The following is a 14,453-nucleotide window of genomic DNA, read 5'->3' on the forward strand; positions in this document are numbered from 1 at the left end:
AATGGTAATGATAGCAGTTTAGTAATGGTGGTGGTAGTAGTAGTGGTAATGATGATAGTAGTTGTAGTACTGATGTAATGGTGAAGAGGACCGTTATTTAGTTATAAGTTAGTTATAGATTCATTTTCCATATTTATATTTTTATATTTATTACATTATACTATTTTGCTATTATTTTACTACTATTTTATTGTTATTATTTTTATATTTAATTTTGTATTATTATTTACTGCCATTTTATATTATTATTTGTTATTGTTTATAATTGTATTACAATGTATATTGTAACATTGTTGCTTTGGCAATATTGACACAATGTTTTTCATGCCAATAAAGCAGCTTGAATTTGAATTTGAATTTGAGAGAGAGACATGGAGAGAGACATGGAGAGAGAGAGACATGGAGTGAGAGAGAGACATGGAGAGAGAGAGTGATGGAGAGAGAGAGACATGGAAAGAGAGAGAAATGGCAAGAGAGAGACATGGAGAGAGAGAGAGAGTGAAGGAGAGAGAGATAGTGATGGAGAGAGAGAGACATGGAGAGAGAGCGAGACATGGAGAGAGAGAGTGATGGAGAGTGAGAGAGTGATGGAGAGAGAGAGACAAGGAGAGAGATAGAGTGAAGGAGAGAGAGAGTGATGGAGAGAGAGCGACATGGGGAGAGAGAGAGAGTGAAGGAGAGAGAGAGAGATTGATGGAGAGCGAGAGAAACATGGAGAGAGAGAGAGACATGGAGAGAGTGATTGAGAGAAAGAGAGAGACATGGAGAGAGAGAGAGAGAGACACGAAGAGAAAGAGACATGGAGAGAGAGAGAGACATGGGGAGAGAGAGAGACATGGGGAGAGAGAGTGACGGAGAGAGAGAGAGAGAGAGAGAGACATGGAGAGAGAGAGACATGGAGAGAGAGAGACATGGAGAGAGAGAGACATGGGGAGAGAGAGAGAGACATGGAGAGAGAGAGACATGGAGAGAGAGAGGCATGGGGAGAGAGAGACATGGAGAGAGAGCGAGACATGGAGAGAGAGAGTGATGGAGAGTGAGAGAGTGATGGAGAGAGAGAGACAAGGAGAGAGATAGAGTGAAGGAGAGAGAGAGTGATGGAGAGAGAGCGACATGGGGAGAGAGAGAGAGTGAAGGAGAGAGAGAGAGATTGATGGAGAGCGAGAGAAACATGGAGAGAGAGAGAGACATGGAGAGAGTGATTGAGAGAAAGAGAGAGACATGGAGAGAGAGAGAGACACGAAGAGAAAGAGACATGGAGAGAGAGAGAGACATGGGGAGAGAGAGAGACATGGGGAGAGAGAGTGACGGAGAGAGAGAGAGAGAGACATGGAGAGAGAGAGACATGGAGAGAGAGAGACATGGAGAGAGAGAGACATGGGGAGAGAGAGAGAGACATGGAGAGAGAGAGAGACATGGAGAGAGAGAGGCATGGGGAGAGAGAGACATGGAGAGAGAGAGAGACATGGGGAGAGAGAGAGACATGGGGAGAGAGAGAGACATGGAGAGAGAGAGAGACATGGAGAGAGAGAGGCATGGAGAGAGAGAGACATGGAGAGAGAGAGAGACATGGGAGAGAGAGAGACATGGGGAGAGAGAGAGACATGGAGAGAGAGAGAGACATGGAGAGAGAGAGACATGGAGAGAGAGAGACATGGAGAGAGAGAGACATGGGGAGAGAGAGACATGGAGAGAGAGAGAGAGAGAGAGAGAGAGAGAGAGAGAGAGAGAGAGACATGGAGAGAGCGAGAGACATGGGGAGAGAGAGTGATGGAGAGAGAGAGACATGGGGAGAGAGAGTGATGGAGAGAGAGAGACATGGAGAGAGAGAGACATGGAGAGAGAGAGAGACATGGGGAGAGAGAGTGATGGAGAGAGAGAGACATGGAGAGAGAGAGTGATGGAGAGAGAGAGAGACATGAGGAGAGAGTGACATGGAGAGAGAGAGAGACATGGAGAGAGAGAGACATGGGGAGAGAGAGAGACATAGAGAGAGAGAGCGAGAGAGACATGGAGAGAGAGAGAGACATGGGGAGAGAGAGTGATGGAGAGAGAGAGACATGGGGAGAGAGAGTGATGGAGAGAGAGAGACATGGAGAGAGAGAGAGACATGGAGAGAGAGAGAGGAGACATGGGGAGAGAGAGACATGGAGAGATACTGCAGTGGTGTGTACTGTGGTGTTAGGTTTTTATTCCTGACCTTGAGAGATAATGAATAAGTGAGCAGGTCTGTTGGCCTCATTAGACAGAGGGGACAGTTATTCATGACATTACCTCTCATTACTCTATTATTATTTAATATACGTACACCCACATCCATTGGGTCCCACTATGGGTGACACACACACACACACACACACACACACACACACACACACACACACACACACACACACACACACACACACACACACACACACACACACACACACACACACACACACACACACACACACACACACAGAGCTGTAATTTCAGTGGGTTATTGACAGGTGAAAGGTCTTCCCCTGGCTTCAGCCCCTCTGAGAAATACAAAGGAAAGGTGATCATGTTACTGCAAGAAATAACCTGAAGCTCTTCTTCTCTCTCATTCCTCTCAAAGGATCTAATTTCCATTCCACCTTCCTAACCTCTCTTCTTGTCGTCGTCCCCTACCCCCCCCCCACCACCTCTCTCTCTCCCCTCTAGCCCTGGGTCTAGGATTTCTTAATTCGGCACTGACTATCCCCCATAGTAGAAAAGTGTAGCTATTCTATTGGTCAGCTTGTCATTCTGTGTGAGAAAGAAATAGCCCATTCCAAACAGACTCTGGGACACTTGTGGGATGAAACAGTAGATCCCGCATTCATACAACCAGTCGGCCTCGGCTACATCCCAACATGGTGAAAAGCATTGAGGCTGATGCATCAGATCAGCACGTTTAGCTCAGAATGGTGATTAACTATGATTTCTTCATGTTATAAACACAGCAATGCTCACAAGGCAGTAGGCTACGAGCAAATGCTCTTTCCATAATGTAATTATTGGGAAAACACCATTGTGAGCGGTTTCATAGAACTGTAGAAGAGGGGAGATGTAATATGAAACAACTAGCATGGGTTGCTAAAATGACCAGGATTGTACCTTTGGCTACTAGACAATGACAGAAAGTTGATTTGAAAACCAATAGAATGTGACAGAAAAAGGCTACTGGTTTCAATGGCATATGGAAGACTTTAGAAAATAATTGCCTGCATGTTTGGTCTGATTTTGTCTCGGCTACTTTGAAGCATGCCTCATAATATGTAATAAAACATTCAAGTTTCAAACAATTAGGTATATGTTTTCAAGACCGATACTGCATCCAGCTCATTGCAAAGTACTGTGTGACGCACTACAACCTGCCTAGTTGCCAATGTACTTGAATGGCGAATGGGAAGCGTGCTTCAATGACCCGTTGAGAAATAAAAATAGTAGCTCTTTTTAATCCTGGCCATTTTTTTGGGTTGTTGTTTTTTTTTACATCTGATTGCCTTTAAAACTGTTGCGCAATGACTGGTCTTATTACAGTTTTTCCCAATTGCTAAAACACAATTTTGCAAACTAGGCTGGTTATATCAAAACACTTAACACAATTCACAAAACCACACACCCAAACTGCAAAATACCTCATAGATCATGCAAAATGAAGCACTGCAACCAAAACTACATATAGCATTATCAAAATCAAAGGTTTGCACGAAATGGCACACACTTCATTCATATTACGAGATTTTTGTCTAACCAACTACACACTGTTGGGCATAATGAAAAGCACTCTCATCTTTAGTATGCTTTGCCATAATACTAAAATAGTTCAAATTGTAGAAAATTCTTCAGATGCACAGAAATAGTTGCAGATACACACACATGCTGTTGAAACATTTTGTTTTTTATTTTTCACCAAAACAAGTCAGTGCAACATATGCACAGCAGATATATTTACATTGGACTGAACAAAAATATGCTCACAAAAAAACAGTAAACTGAAAAAGAAAATTGCTGAAAAAATGTGCAGAAAAAATATATAGCAAAAAAAAAGAGGCAAGAAAAATAATTAGTCAGCATCTTGCCGCACAGCTGGGTCTGGCCACAACGCCTCGTCCACATCACACGCAATATCTTCCCTTGCCAGACATCGAGGGAAGAAGCGCCTTGAGTGCCTTATCCATCCCTGAATCGCACCCACATCAATCTCATCACATGCCTCTTCCATAGCCTGCACAAGAGGCATGCGCACAAAGGGCTGCCTGTCGTATACCTTCCACCGCCATGCTGAAAATAACTCTTCTATGGAGTTCAGAAATGGTGAGTATGGTGGGAGGTATTGCACGAGAAATGGTGGGTGGTCAGCAAACCAGTTTTGGACTGGGGCTGCACGATGAAAGCTCACGTTGACCCATACTACAACGTACCGGGTTCTTTGATGGTCTGCATCATTCATACGCTCTGGTGGTGTCTGTCCAGAAATGTGAGAATATGGGCTGTGTTGTATGGTCCAAGGTTGGCATGACGGTGGAGGACACCGTGCGTATTGGAGATGGCAGCGCACATTGTGATGTTCCCACCACGTTGGCCAGGAACATCTATAATGGCTCTGTGGCCAATGACGTTTCTCCCCCTTCTTCTGTTCTTGAACCCAGCCTCATCTATAAAGATGAACTCATGTGGGATTGCATGAGCATCCATTTCCAGTACTCCCTGAAAACAAAGAACAAAAGCAGTCAATATGGTGTTATCCAGTACACTGGGAAACAATGTTGCGTGTAGTGTACTGCAGTCAATATTGTACTTACATCCACATATGCTCGTCTGACCTCTTTGTTTTTTTGAGAGTTTCTCTCAAACGGCACCTTATAAAGTTGTTTCATTCTGATTTGGTTTCGCTTGAGAATGTGAGCCAATGTGGACAGACTGACTCGTTGAATGTTGTTGAATATGGTGTTGTCTTGGATGATGTGGCTTTGAATTTCTCGTAATCTGATTTCATTATTTTCCGAAACCAAGTTTACAATGGCAGCTTCCTGTACCCTGGTGAACATTTGGCCCCTTCCTCCACCATGGTTGCGTCTCTCAGTCCTTTAGAAAAACAAAAAAACAAAAAAATAGGGCTTGGACAATGAATCCTAAAGATATTTCCCCCACAGTAGAGTAAATTCTACAGGACATTTGTGCAGTTAGTGTATGACATCAGCCATTCATGAAGTAAACAGGTGTTACCCAACTGATACACTATGACATGGGGTGTACTACATAGTGTGAAAGAAGTGTCGGTTACATACCTGTACTCCAGTCTACATGTCCGGATGACACAGTTAAACGGCTCAAGTTGGGCTGCACTCTCTGTCCAGCCTCTCGCATTGTCAGTCCATGGTTGATGACATGATCAACTAAGGTTGCTCTGATTTCATTTGAAAGTTGTTATCTTCTTTGGCCATGAACTCCTCTACCAGCTCTACCCCTACCTCTCACTCTTCCTCCCCCTCTCATCCTCCCTCTTCCCCTTCCTCTCTCTGCAACGGCTTCCATTGTTGTTGTAAAGCAAAAGGTGCTGACCTGTGGTCTTTTCATAGTGCTTACTTCCTGATTGAAGTGGTAACAATTAACCATTGAGGTGTTTGGCCAGGTGGCACATGTAGTGTCATTTTGAATGGCAGTGTTTTGAAATGGCAAACGTGACTTTATGTCAGATTGTCGTGTCTTATGCAGAGAACCGTGTGCAGTGCATTTGAAAAGTGCCATTTTGAATTGCAAAATGTGTGTAAAGCAGAAAATGTGTTTAGACTTTTGGAGACTTGACAAGAGGTTTTGCTCTCTGTGTGTCAGTTTAAATAATTGTGCTGTGCATGTCATTTTAGTGTGTTGGTAATTGGAAAAAACTGTAAAGCATTTTCACTCCAGCAGCAGCAAACAGCTGTTAGAGCTGAATCAGCAGCTCTCGCTACATCAATTAATAGGCTAAAATGCATTATTTCGCAATGGGAATGTTATTTTATTCATCAGCATTTCATTTATTTAATTTTGCCCAAAAGGCGGATATTACCGGCTAACAGAAACCCTGGAATGTGTGTGTGTGTGTGTGTGTGTGTGTGTGTGTGTGTGTGTGTGTGTGTGTGTGTGTGTGTGTGTGTGTGTGTGTGTGTGTGTGTGTGTGTGTGTGTGTGTGTGTGTGTGTGTGTGTGTGTGTGTGTGTAGTATAAAGAAGAAAAACAAACAAATAGAGAAGATGTAGTAATTGTGGTGGAACATGTCTGCTGGAGGAAACACTATGAATCCTGAGAGGAATGAACTGCAAGATAGAGAGAGTGGGTGAGAAATATAGAGAGAGAGAGAGATGGGGGAGAAATAGAGAAAAAGAGAGAGACAGAGAGGGAGAGAGAGGGGGGGTGAGAAAGAGAGAGAGAGAGAGAGAGAGAGAGAGAGAGAGAGAGAGAGGGAGAGATGTGGGGGTGAGAAATAGAGAAAGAGAGAGAGAGAGAGAGAGAGAGAGAGAGAGAGAGAGAGAGAGAGAGAGAGAGAGAGGGAGAGATGTGGGGGTGAGAAATAGAGAGAGAGACAGAGAGAGAGAGAGAAAAAGCGAGGGAGACAGAGAGGGAGAGAGAGATAGAGGGGTGTGATAAATATAGAAAGAGAGAAAGAGAGGGAGCTAGAGAGAGAGAGGGGGTGAGAAATAGAGAAAGAGAGAGAGATGGGGAGAGAAATAGAGAGAGAGAGACAGAGAGGGAGATAGAGAGAGAGATGGGGTTGAGAAATAGAGAGAGAGAGACAGAGGGAGCTAGAGAGAGAGACAGAGGGAGCTAGAGAGAGAGAAAGAGAGAGAGAAAGAGAGAGAGGGGGGTGAGAAATATAGAGAGAAAGATGTGGGGGTGAGAGAAAAAGAGAGGGAGAAAGAGAGAGAAAGAGAGAATGAGAGAGAGGGGGTGAGAGCAAGAGAGAGAGTAGAGCGAGAGAAAGTCAAAATGTGTTAGTATAGAACTGTGTGTGAGAGAGAGAAAGTCAAAATGTGTTAGTATAGGACTTTGTGTGAGAGAGATGCTCCTTCTCAGACTGCAGTAATCACTGCAGCAGGGAAACAGAAACTGACACTGAATACAAATGATCCTATAGATATTCAATACACTCACAACACAGCAGACCAATAAACCCAAAATAACAACACACACTCAAACTCACTCGTACTGCACACAGGCACGCACACACACACATGCATGCACACGGACACACACACACATTCATTCACAAGCACTGACAGTATCTTCTCAGACCACTCACTCAGTTGAAGTTGTCCATCTAGTTTAAGAAGTAAACAAACCATATGTAGGCTTACTATACCTCCTGAGGAGAGGAGAAGGATGGGGAAGAGAAGAGAGAACGGGGGAAGAAGGGAAAAGAAGAGAGAATGAGGGAAGGGAAGAGAAGAGAGAACGAGGGAAGAAGGGAAGAGAAGAGAAAAATAGACAAAGCGATAATAGAGAACATGGAGAAAAAAAGACATTTCCTAATAAGAAATGGGACCAACTAGCTACAGACTGTATTGATCCAGAAATGGGAACATATAGCGATGGCTATAGAATACCTTTGGCTACAGAACACCTTTGGAAAAACAACACAATTGGCTATAGAACACCGTTGGCTAAAGAACACCGTTGGCTACAGAACACCATTGGCTATAGAATACTGTTGGCTATCGAATTCCGATTGCTATAGAATACCTTTGGCTATAGATCCTCCGTTGGCTATAGAACACCGTTGGCTGTAGAACACCGTTGGCTATAGAATACCGATGGCCATAGAATATCGTTGGCTATAGAACACCGTTGGCTACAGAACACCTTTGGCTATAGAATACCGTTGGCTATAGAATTCCGATTGCTATAGAATATCGTTGGCTATAGAACACCGTTGGCTATAGAACACCGTTGGCTATAGAACACCGTTGGCTATAGAACACCGATGGCTATAGAACACCGTTGGCTATAGAACACCGATGGCTATAGAATACCGTTGGCTATAGAACACCGATGGCTATAGAATACCGTTGGCTATAGAACACCGTTGGCTATAGAACACCGATGGCTATAGAATACCGTTGGCTATAGAAAACCGTTGGCTATAGAATACCGTTGGCTATAGAATACCGTTGGCTATAGAACACCGTTGGCTATAGAACACCGATGGCTATAGAATACCGTTGGCTGTAGAACACCGTTGGCTATAGAACACCGATGGCTATAGAATACCGTTGGCTGTAGAACACCGTTGGCTATAGAACACCGTTGGCTATAGAACACCGATGGCTATAGAACACCGTTGGCTGTAGAACACCATTTGCTATAGAACACCGTTGGCTATAGAACACCGATGGCTATAGAACACCGTTGGCTATAGAACACCGATGGCTATAGAACACCGTTGGCTGTAGAACACCGATGGCTATAGAACACCGATGGCTATAGAACACCGTTGGCTATAGAACACCGATGGCTATAGAACACCGTTGGCTGTAGAACACCGATGGCTATAGAACACCGTTGGCTATAGAACACCGATGGCTATAGAACACCGTTGGCTATAGAACACCGATGGCTATAGAACACCGTTGGTTATAGAACACAGTTGGCTATAAAACACAGTTGGCTAAAGAACACCTTTGGCTTTAGAACACCGTTGGCTGTAGAACACCGTTGGCCATAGAACATCACTGGCTATAGAACACAGTTGGCTATAAAACACCGTTGGTTATAGAACACAGATGGCTATAGAACAACGTTGGCTATAGAACACCGTTGGCTATAGAACACCGATGGCTATAGAACACCGTTGGCTATAGAACACCTTTGGTTATAGAACACAGTTGGCTATAAAACACAGTTGGCTAAAGAACACCTTTGGCTTTAGAACACCGTTGGCTGTAGAACACCGTTGGCTATAGAATACTGATGGCTATTGAACACCGTTGGCTATAGAACACCTTTGACTAAAGAAAACCTTTGGCTATAGAAAACTGTTGGCTATAGAATACTGTTGGCTATGGAACAGCTTTGGCTACAGAACACCGTTGGCTATAGAACACCGTTGGCTATAGAATACCGTTAACAATAGAATACCTTTGGCAATAGAACCTTTGTTGGCTATAGAATACCGTTGGCTATAGAATACCTTTGGCAATGGAACCTTTTTTGGCTATAGAATACCGTTAACAATAGAAAACCTTTGGCTATAGAATACCTTTGGCAATAGAACCTTGGTTGGCTATAGAATCCCGTTAACAATAGAATACCTTTGGCAATTAAACCTTTGTTGGCTATAGAATCCCGTTAACAATAGAGGACCTTTGGCTATAGAACCTTTGTTGGCTATAGAATACCGTTAACAATAGAAAACCTTTGGCTATAGATCCTTTGTTGGCTATAGAATACCGTTAACAATAGAAAACCTTTGGCTATAGATCCTTTGTTGGCTATAGAATACCGTTAACAATAGAACACCTTTGGCAATAGAACCTCCATTGGCAATAGAATTCCGATGGCTATAGAACACTGATGGCTATTGAACACCGTTGGCTATAGAACACTGATGGCTTATGAACACCGTTGGCAATAGAACCTTTGTTGGCTATAGAATACCGTTAACAGTAGAAAACCTTTGGCTATAGAATACCTTTGGCAATAGAACCTTTGTTGGCTATAGAATACCGTTAACAGTAGAAAACCTTTGGCTATAGAATACCTTTGGCAATAGAACCTTTGTTGGCTATAGATTACCGTTAACAATAGAATACCTTTGGTAATAGAACCTTTGTTGGCTATAGAATACCGTTAACAATAGACAACCTTTGGCTATGGAATACCGTTGGTAATAGAACCTTTGTTGGCTATAGAATACCTTTGGCTATAGATCTCCGATGGCTATAGAATATCGATGGCTATAGAATACCGTTGGCTATAGAACCTCCATTGACTATAAAATCCTGTTGACTGTAGAACACCATTTGTATGTAGAACACCGTTGGCCATAGAACACATTTTGGCTATAGAACACCTTTGGCTATAGAACACCGTTGGCTGTAGAACACCGTTGGCTATAGAACACCGTTGGCTATAGAACACCGTTGGCTGTAGAATACCGATGGCTATAGAACACCTTTGGCTATGTAACACCGTTGGCAATAGAACAATGTTGGCTGTAGAACACCGTTTGCTATAGAACAACGTTGGCTGTAGAACACCGTTGGCTATAGAACACCTTTGGCTATAGAACCTTTGTTGGCTATAGAATACCGTTAACAATAGAAAACCTTTGGCTATGGAATACCTTTGGCAATAGAACCTTTGTTGGCTATAGAATACAGTTAACAATAGAAAACCTTTGGCTATAGAACCTTTGTTGGCTATAGAATACCGTTAACAATAGAAAACCTTTGGCTATAGAACCTTTGTTGGCTATAGAATACAGTTAACAATAGAAAACCTTTGGCTATAGAACCTTTGTTGGCTATAGAATACCGTTAACAATAGAAAACCTTTGGCTATAGAACCTTTGTTGGCTATAGAATACCGTTAACAATAGAATACCTTTGGCAATAGAACCTTTGTTGGCTATAGAATACAGTTAACAATAGAAAACCTTTGGCTATAGAACCTTTGTTGGCTATAGAATACCGTTAACAATAGAACACCTTTGGCAATAGAACCTCCGTTGGCAATAGAATTCCTTAGGCAATAGAACCTCCATTGGCAATAGAATTCCTTAGGCAATAGAACCTCCATTGGCAATAGAATTCCGATGGCTATAGAACACTGATGGCTATTGAACACCGTTGGCTATAGAACAGCTTTGGCTACAGAACACCGTTGGCTATAGAACAGCGTTGGCTATAGAATACCGTTAACAATAGAATACCTTTGGCTATAGAACACCATTGGCTGCAGAACACCGTTGGCAATAGAAAACCTTTGGCTATAGAATATCGTTGGCAATAGAACCTTTGTTGGCTATAGAATACCGTTAACAATAGAAAACCTTTGGCAATAGAACCTTTGTTGGCTATAGAATACCGTTAACAATAGAATACCTTTGGCAATAGAACCTTTGTTGGCTATAGAATACCGTTAACAAATAGAATACCTTTGGCTATGGAATACCGTTGGCAATAGAACCTTTGTTGGCTATAGAATACCGTTAACAATAGAAAACCTTTGGTAATAGAATCTTTGTTGGCTATAGAATACCGTTAACAATAGAAAACCTTTGGTAATAGAAACTTTGTTGGCTATAGAATACCGTTAACAATAGAAAACCTTTGGCAATAGAACCTTTGTTGGCTATAGAATACCGTTAACAAATAGAATACCTTTGGCTATTGAATACCGTTGGCAATAGAACCTTTGTTGCCTATAGAATACCGTTAACAATAGAAAACCTTTGGTAATAGAACCTTTGTTGGCTATAGAATACCGTTAACAATAGAAAACCTTTGGCTATGGAATACCGTTGGCAATAGAAAACCTTTGGTAATAGAACCTTTGTTGCCTATAGAATACCGTTAACAATAGAAAACCTTTGGTAATAGAACCTTTGTTGGCTATAGAATACCGTTAACAATAGAAAACCTTTGGCTATGGAATACCGTTGGCAATAGAAAACCTTTGGTAATAGAACCTTTGTTGCCTATAGAATACCGTTAACAATAGAAAACCTTTGGCTATGGAATACCGTTGGTAATAGAACCTTTGTTGGCTATAGAATACCGTTAACAATAGAAAACCTTTGGCTATGGAATACCTTTGGCAATAGAACCTTTGTTGGCTATAAAATACCGTTAACAATAGAAAACCTTTGGCTATAGAACTTTGTTGGCTATAGAATACCGCTAACAATAGAATACCTTTGGCTATGGAATACCATTGGCAATAGAACCTTTGTTGGCTATAGAGTACCGTTAACAATAGAAAACCTTTGGCTATAGAATACCGTTAACAATAGAAAACCTTTGGCTATGGAATACCGTTGGCAATAGAACCTTTGTTGGCTATAGAATACAGTTAACAATAGAACACCTTTGGATATAGAATACCGTTAACAATAGAATACCTTTGGCAATAGAACCTTTGTTGGCTATAGAATACCGTTAACAATAGAAAACCTTTGGCAATAGAACCTTTGTTGGCTATAGAATACCGTTAACAATAGAGAACCTTTGGCAATAGATCCTTTGTTGGCTATAGAATACCGTTAACAATAGAACACCTTAAGCAATAGAAACTTTGTTGGCTCTAGAATACCGTTAACAATAGAAAACCTTTGGCTATAGAATACCTTTGGCAATAGAACCTCCGTTGGCAATAGAATACCGATGGCTATTGAATAATGTTGGCTATAGAATACCTTTGGCTATAGAACTCCGATGGCTATAGAATACCGATGGCTATAGAATACCGTTGGCCATAGAACCTCCATTGACTATAAAATCCTGTTGACTGTAGAACACCATTTGTATGTAGAACACTGTTGGCCATAGAACACCTTTGGCTATAGAACACCTTTGGCTATAGAACACCATTGGGTGTAGAACACCGTGGGCTATAGAACACCATTGGCTATAGAACACCATTGGCTATAGAACAACGTTGGCTGTAGAACACCGTTGGCTATAGAACACCGTTGGCTGTAGAACACCATTGGCTGTTGAAAACTGTTGGCTGTAGAACACCTTTGGCTATAGAACACCGTTTGCTATAGAACACCGTTATCTATAGAACACTGTTGGCTGTAGAACACCGTTGGCTATAGAACACCAATGGCTATAGAACACCATTGGCTATAGAATACCTTTGGCTATAGAATACCTTTGGCTATAGAGCCTCCGTTGACTATTGAATACCGTTGACTATAGAATACCGTTGTTTATAGGATACCGTTGGCTGTAGAACACCGTTGCTTATAGGATACCGTTGGCTATAGAACACCGTTGGCTGTAGAACACTGTTGGCTATAGAACACCGTTGGCTGTAGAACACCGTTGGCTATAGAACACCGTTGGCTGTAGAATACCGATGGCTATAGAATACCTTTGACTATAGAATACCATTGTTTATAGGATACCGTTGGCTATAGAACACCGTTGGCTGTAGAACACCGTTGGCTATAGAACAACGTTGGCTGTAGAACACCATTGGCTATAGAACACCGTTGGCTGTAGAATACCGATGGCTATAGAACACCTTTGGCTATAGAACACCGTTGGCTGTAGAATACCGATGGCGATAGAATACCTTTGACTATAGAATACCGTTGTTTATAGGATACCGTTGGCTATAGAACACCGTTGGCTGTAGAACACCGTTGGCTATAGAACACCGATGGCTATAGAATACCGTTGGCTGTAGAATACCGATGGCGATAGAATACCTTTGACTATAGAATACCGTTGTTTATAGGATACCGTTGGCTGTAGAATACCGATGGCTATAGAATACCTTTGACCGTGGAATAAGTTTGAGATTAGCATAGAATTGTGTGATGGTTATTATTCATAATCACACATGGGGACAGGGGAACTGTCAGGTGTGTAAGTGTATGTTGATGTTGATGTGTGTGTGTGTGTGTGTGTGTGTGTGTGTGTGTGTGTGTGTGTGTGTGTGTGTGTGTGTGTGTGTGTGTGTGTGTGTGTGTGTGTGTGTGTGTGTGTGTGTCAGAGAGCGAGAGAGTGTGATAGAGTGTATCGGCCCATTAGTCTTTCAAAAAAGTACCTTCCACATACTAAAAGTCTCTGGTTAAGTGGTAGGTACCTGCTGCAGGTTTGTGTGTGTGTGTATGTAGGTGTGTGTATCGCCAAGCACCAGGGCACTTAAAAGTGGTTTAAGTGCTACCGAACATCACATTTCAATCAAAAACAAAAAAGGCAGTTGAAATCACACACACACACTTACACTGTTCTACTGAACAGCACAACCGCTGACTGACTCCTGCACCGCAGCTCCCACAGTGCACCGAGAAGTGTCCACTCAAAGCACATCTCAACCCTCTCTCTCGCTCTCTGTCTCTGTCTCTGTCTCTGTCTCTGTCTCTGTCTCTGTCTCTGTCTCTGCTCTGTCTGTCTGTCTGTCTGTCTGTCTGTCTGTCTGTCTGTCTGTCTGTCTGTCTGTCTCTCTCTCTCTCTCTCTCTCTCTCTCTCTGTCTCGCTCTCTCTCTCTCTGTCTCTCTCTCTCTCTGTCTCTCTCTGTCTCTCTCTGTCTCTCTCTTTCTTTCTCTGTCTCTCCCTCTGTCCCTGTCTCTCTGTCTCTCTCTGTTTCTCTTTCCCTCTTTCTCGGTTTTGTGGAAAACTGTCTTTCTCTAATCAGATGTGCTCACTAAAGGTATGTGAATGGAGGACATTAATATTTCACTAAACTGCATTCTGAGGATATCAATAATAAAATGCTATATTTTATATA

The 14,453-nt window shown here is 42.3% G+C and overlaps 1 protein-coding gene across 3 annotated transcripts in view; it reads right to left on the bottom strand.

Moving 5' to 3' along the window:
- Positions 1-14,453, bottom strand: part of LOC106613181 (glutamate receptor 4) — a 165,563-nt gene that overhangs the window by 43,554 nt on the left and 107,556 nt on the right. The gene's annotated exons all lie outside the window — the stretch shown is intronic.

This window comes from Salmo salar, chromosome 09, assembly GCF_965601325.2.
Source record: "Salmo salar chromosome 09, fSalSal1, whole genome shotgun sequence".
Classification (NCBI taxonomy): domain Eukaryota; kingdom Metazoa; phylum Chordata; class Actinopteri; order Salmoniformes; family Salmonidae; genus Salmo; species Salmo salar.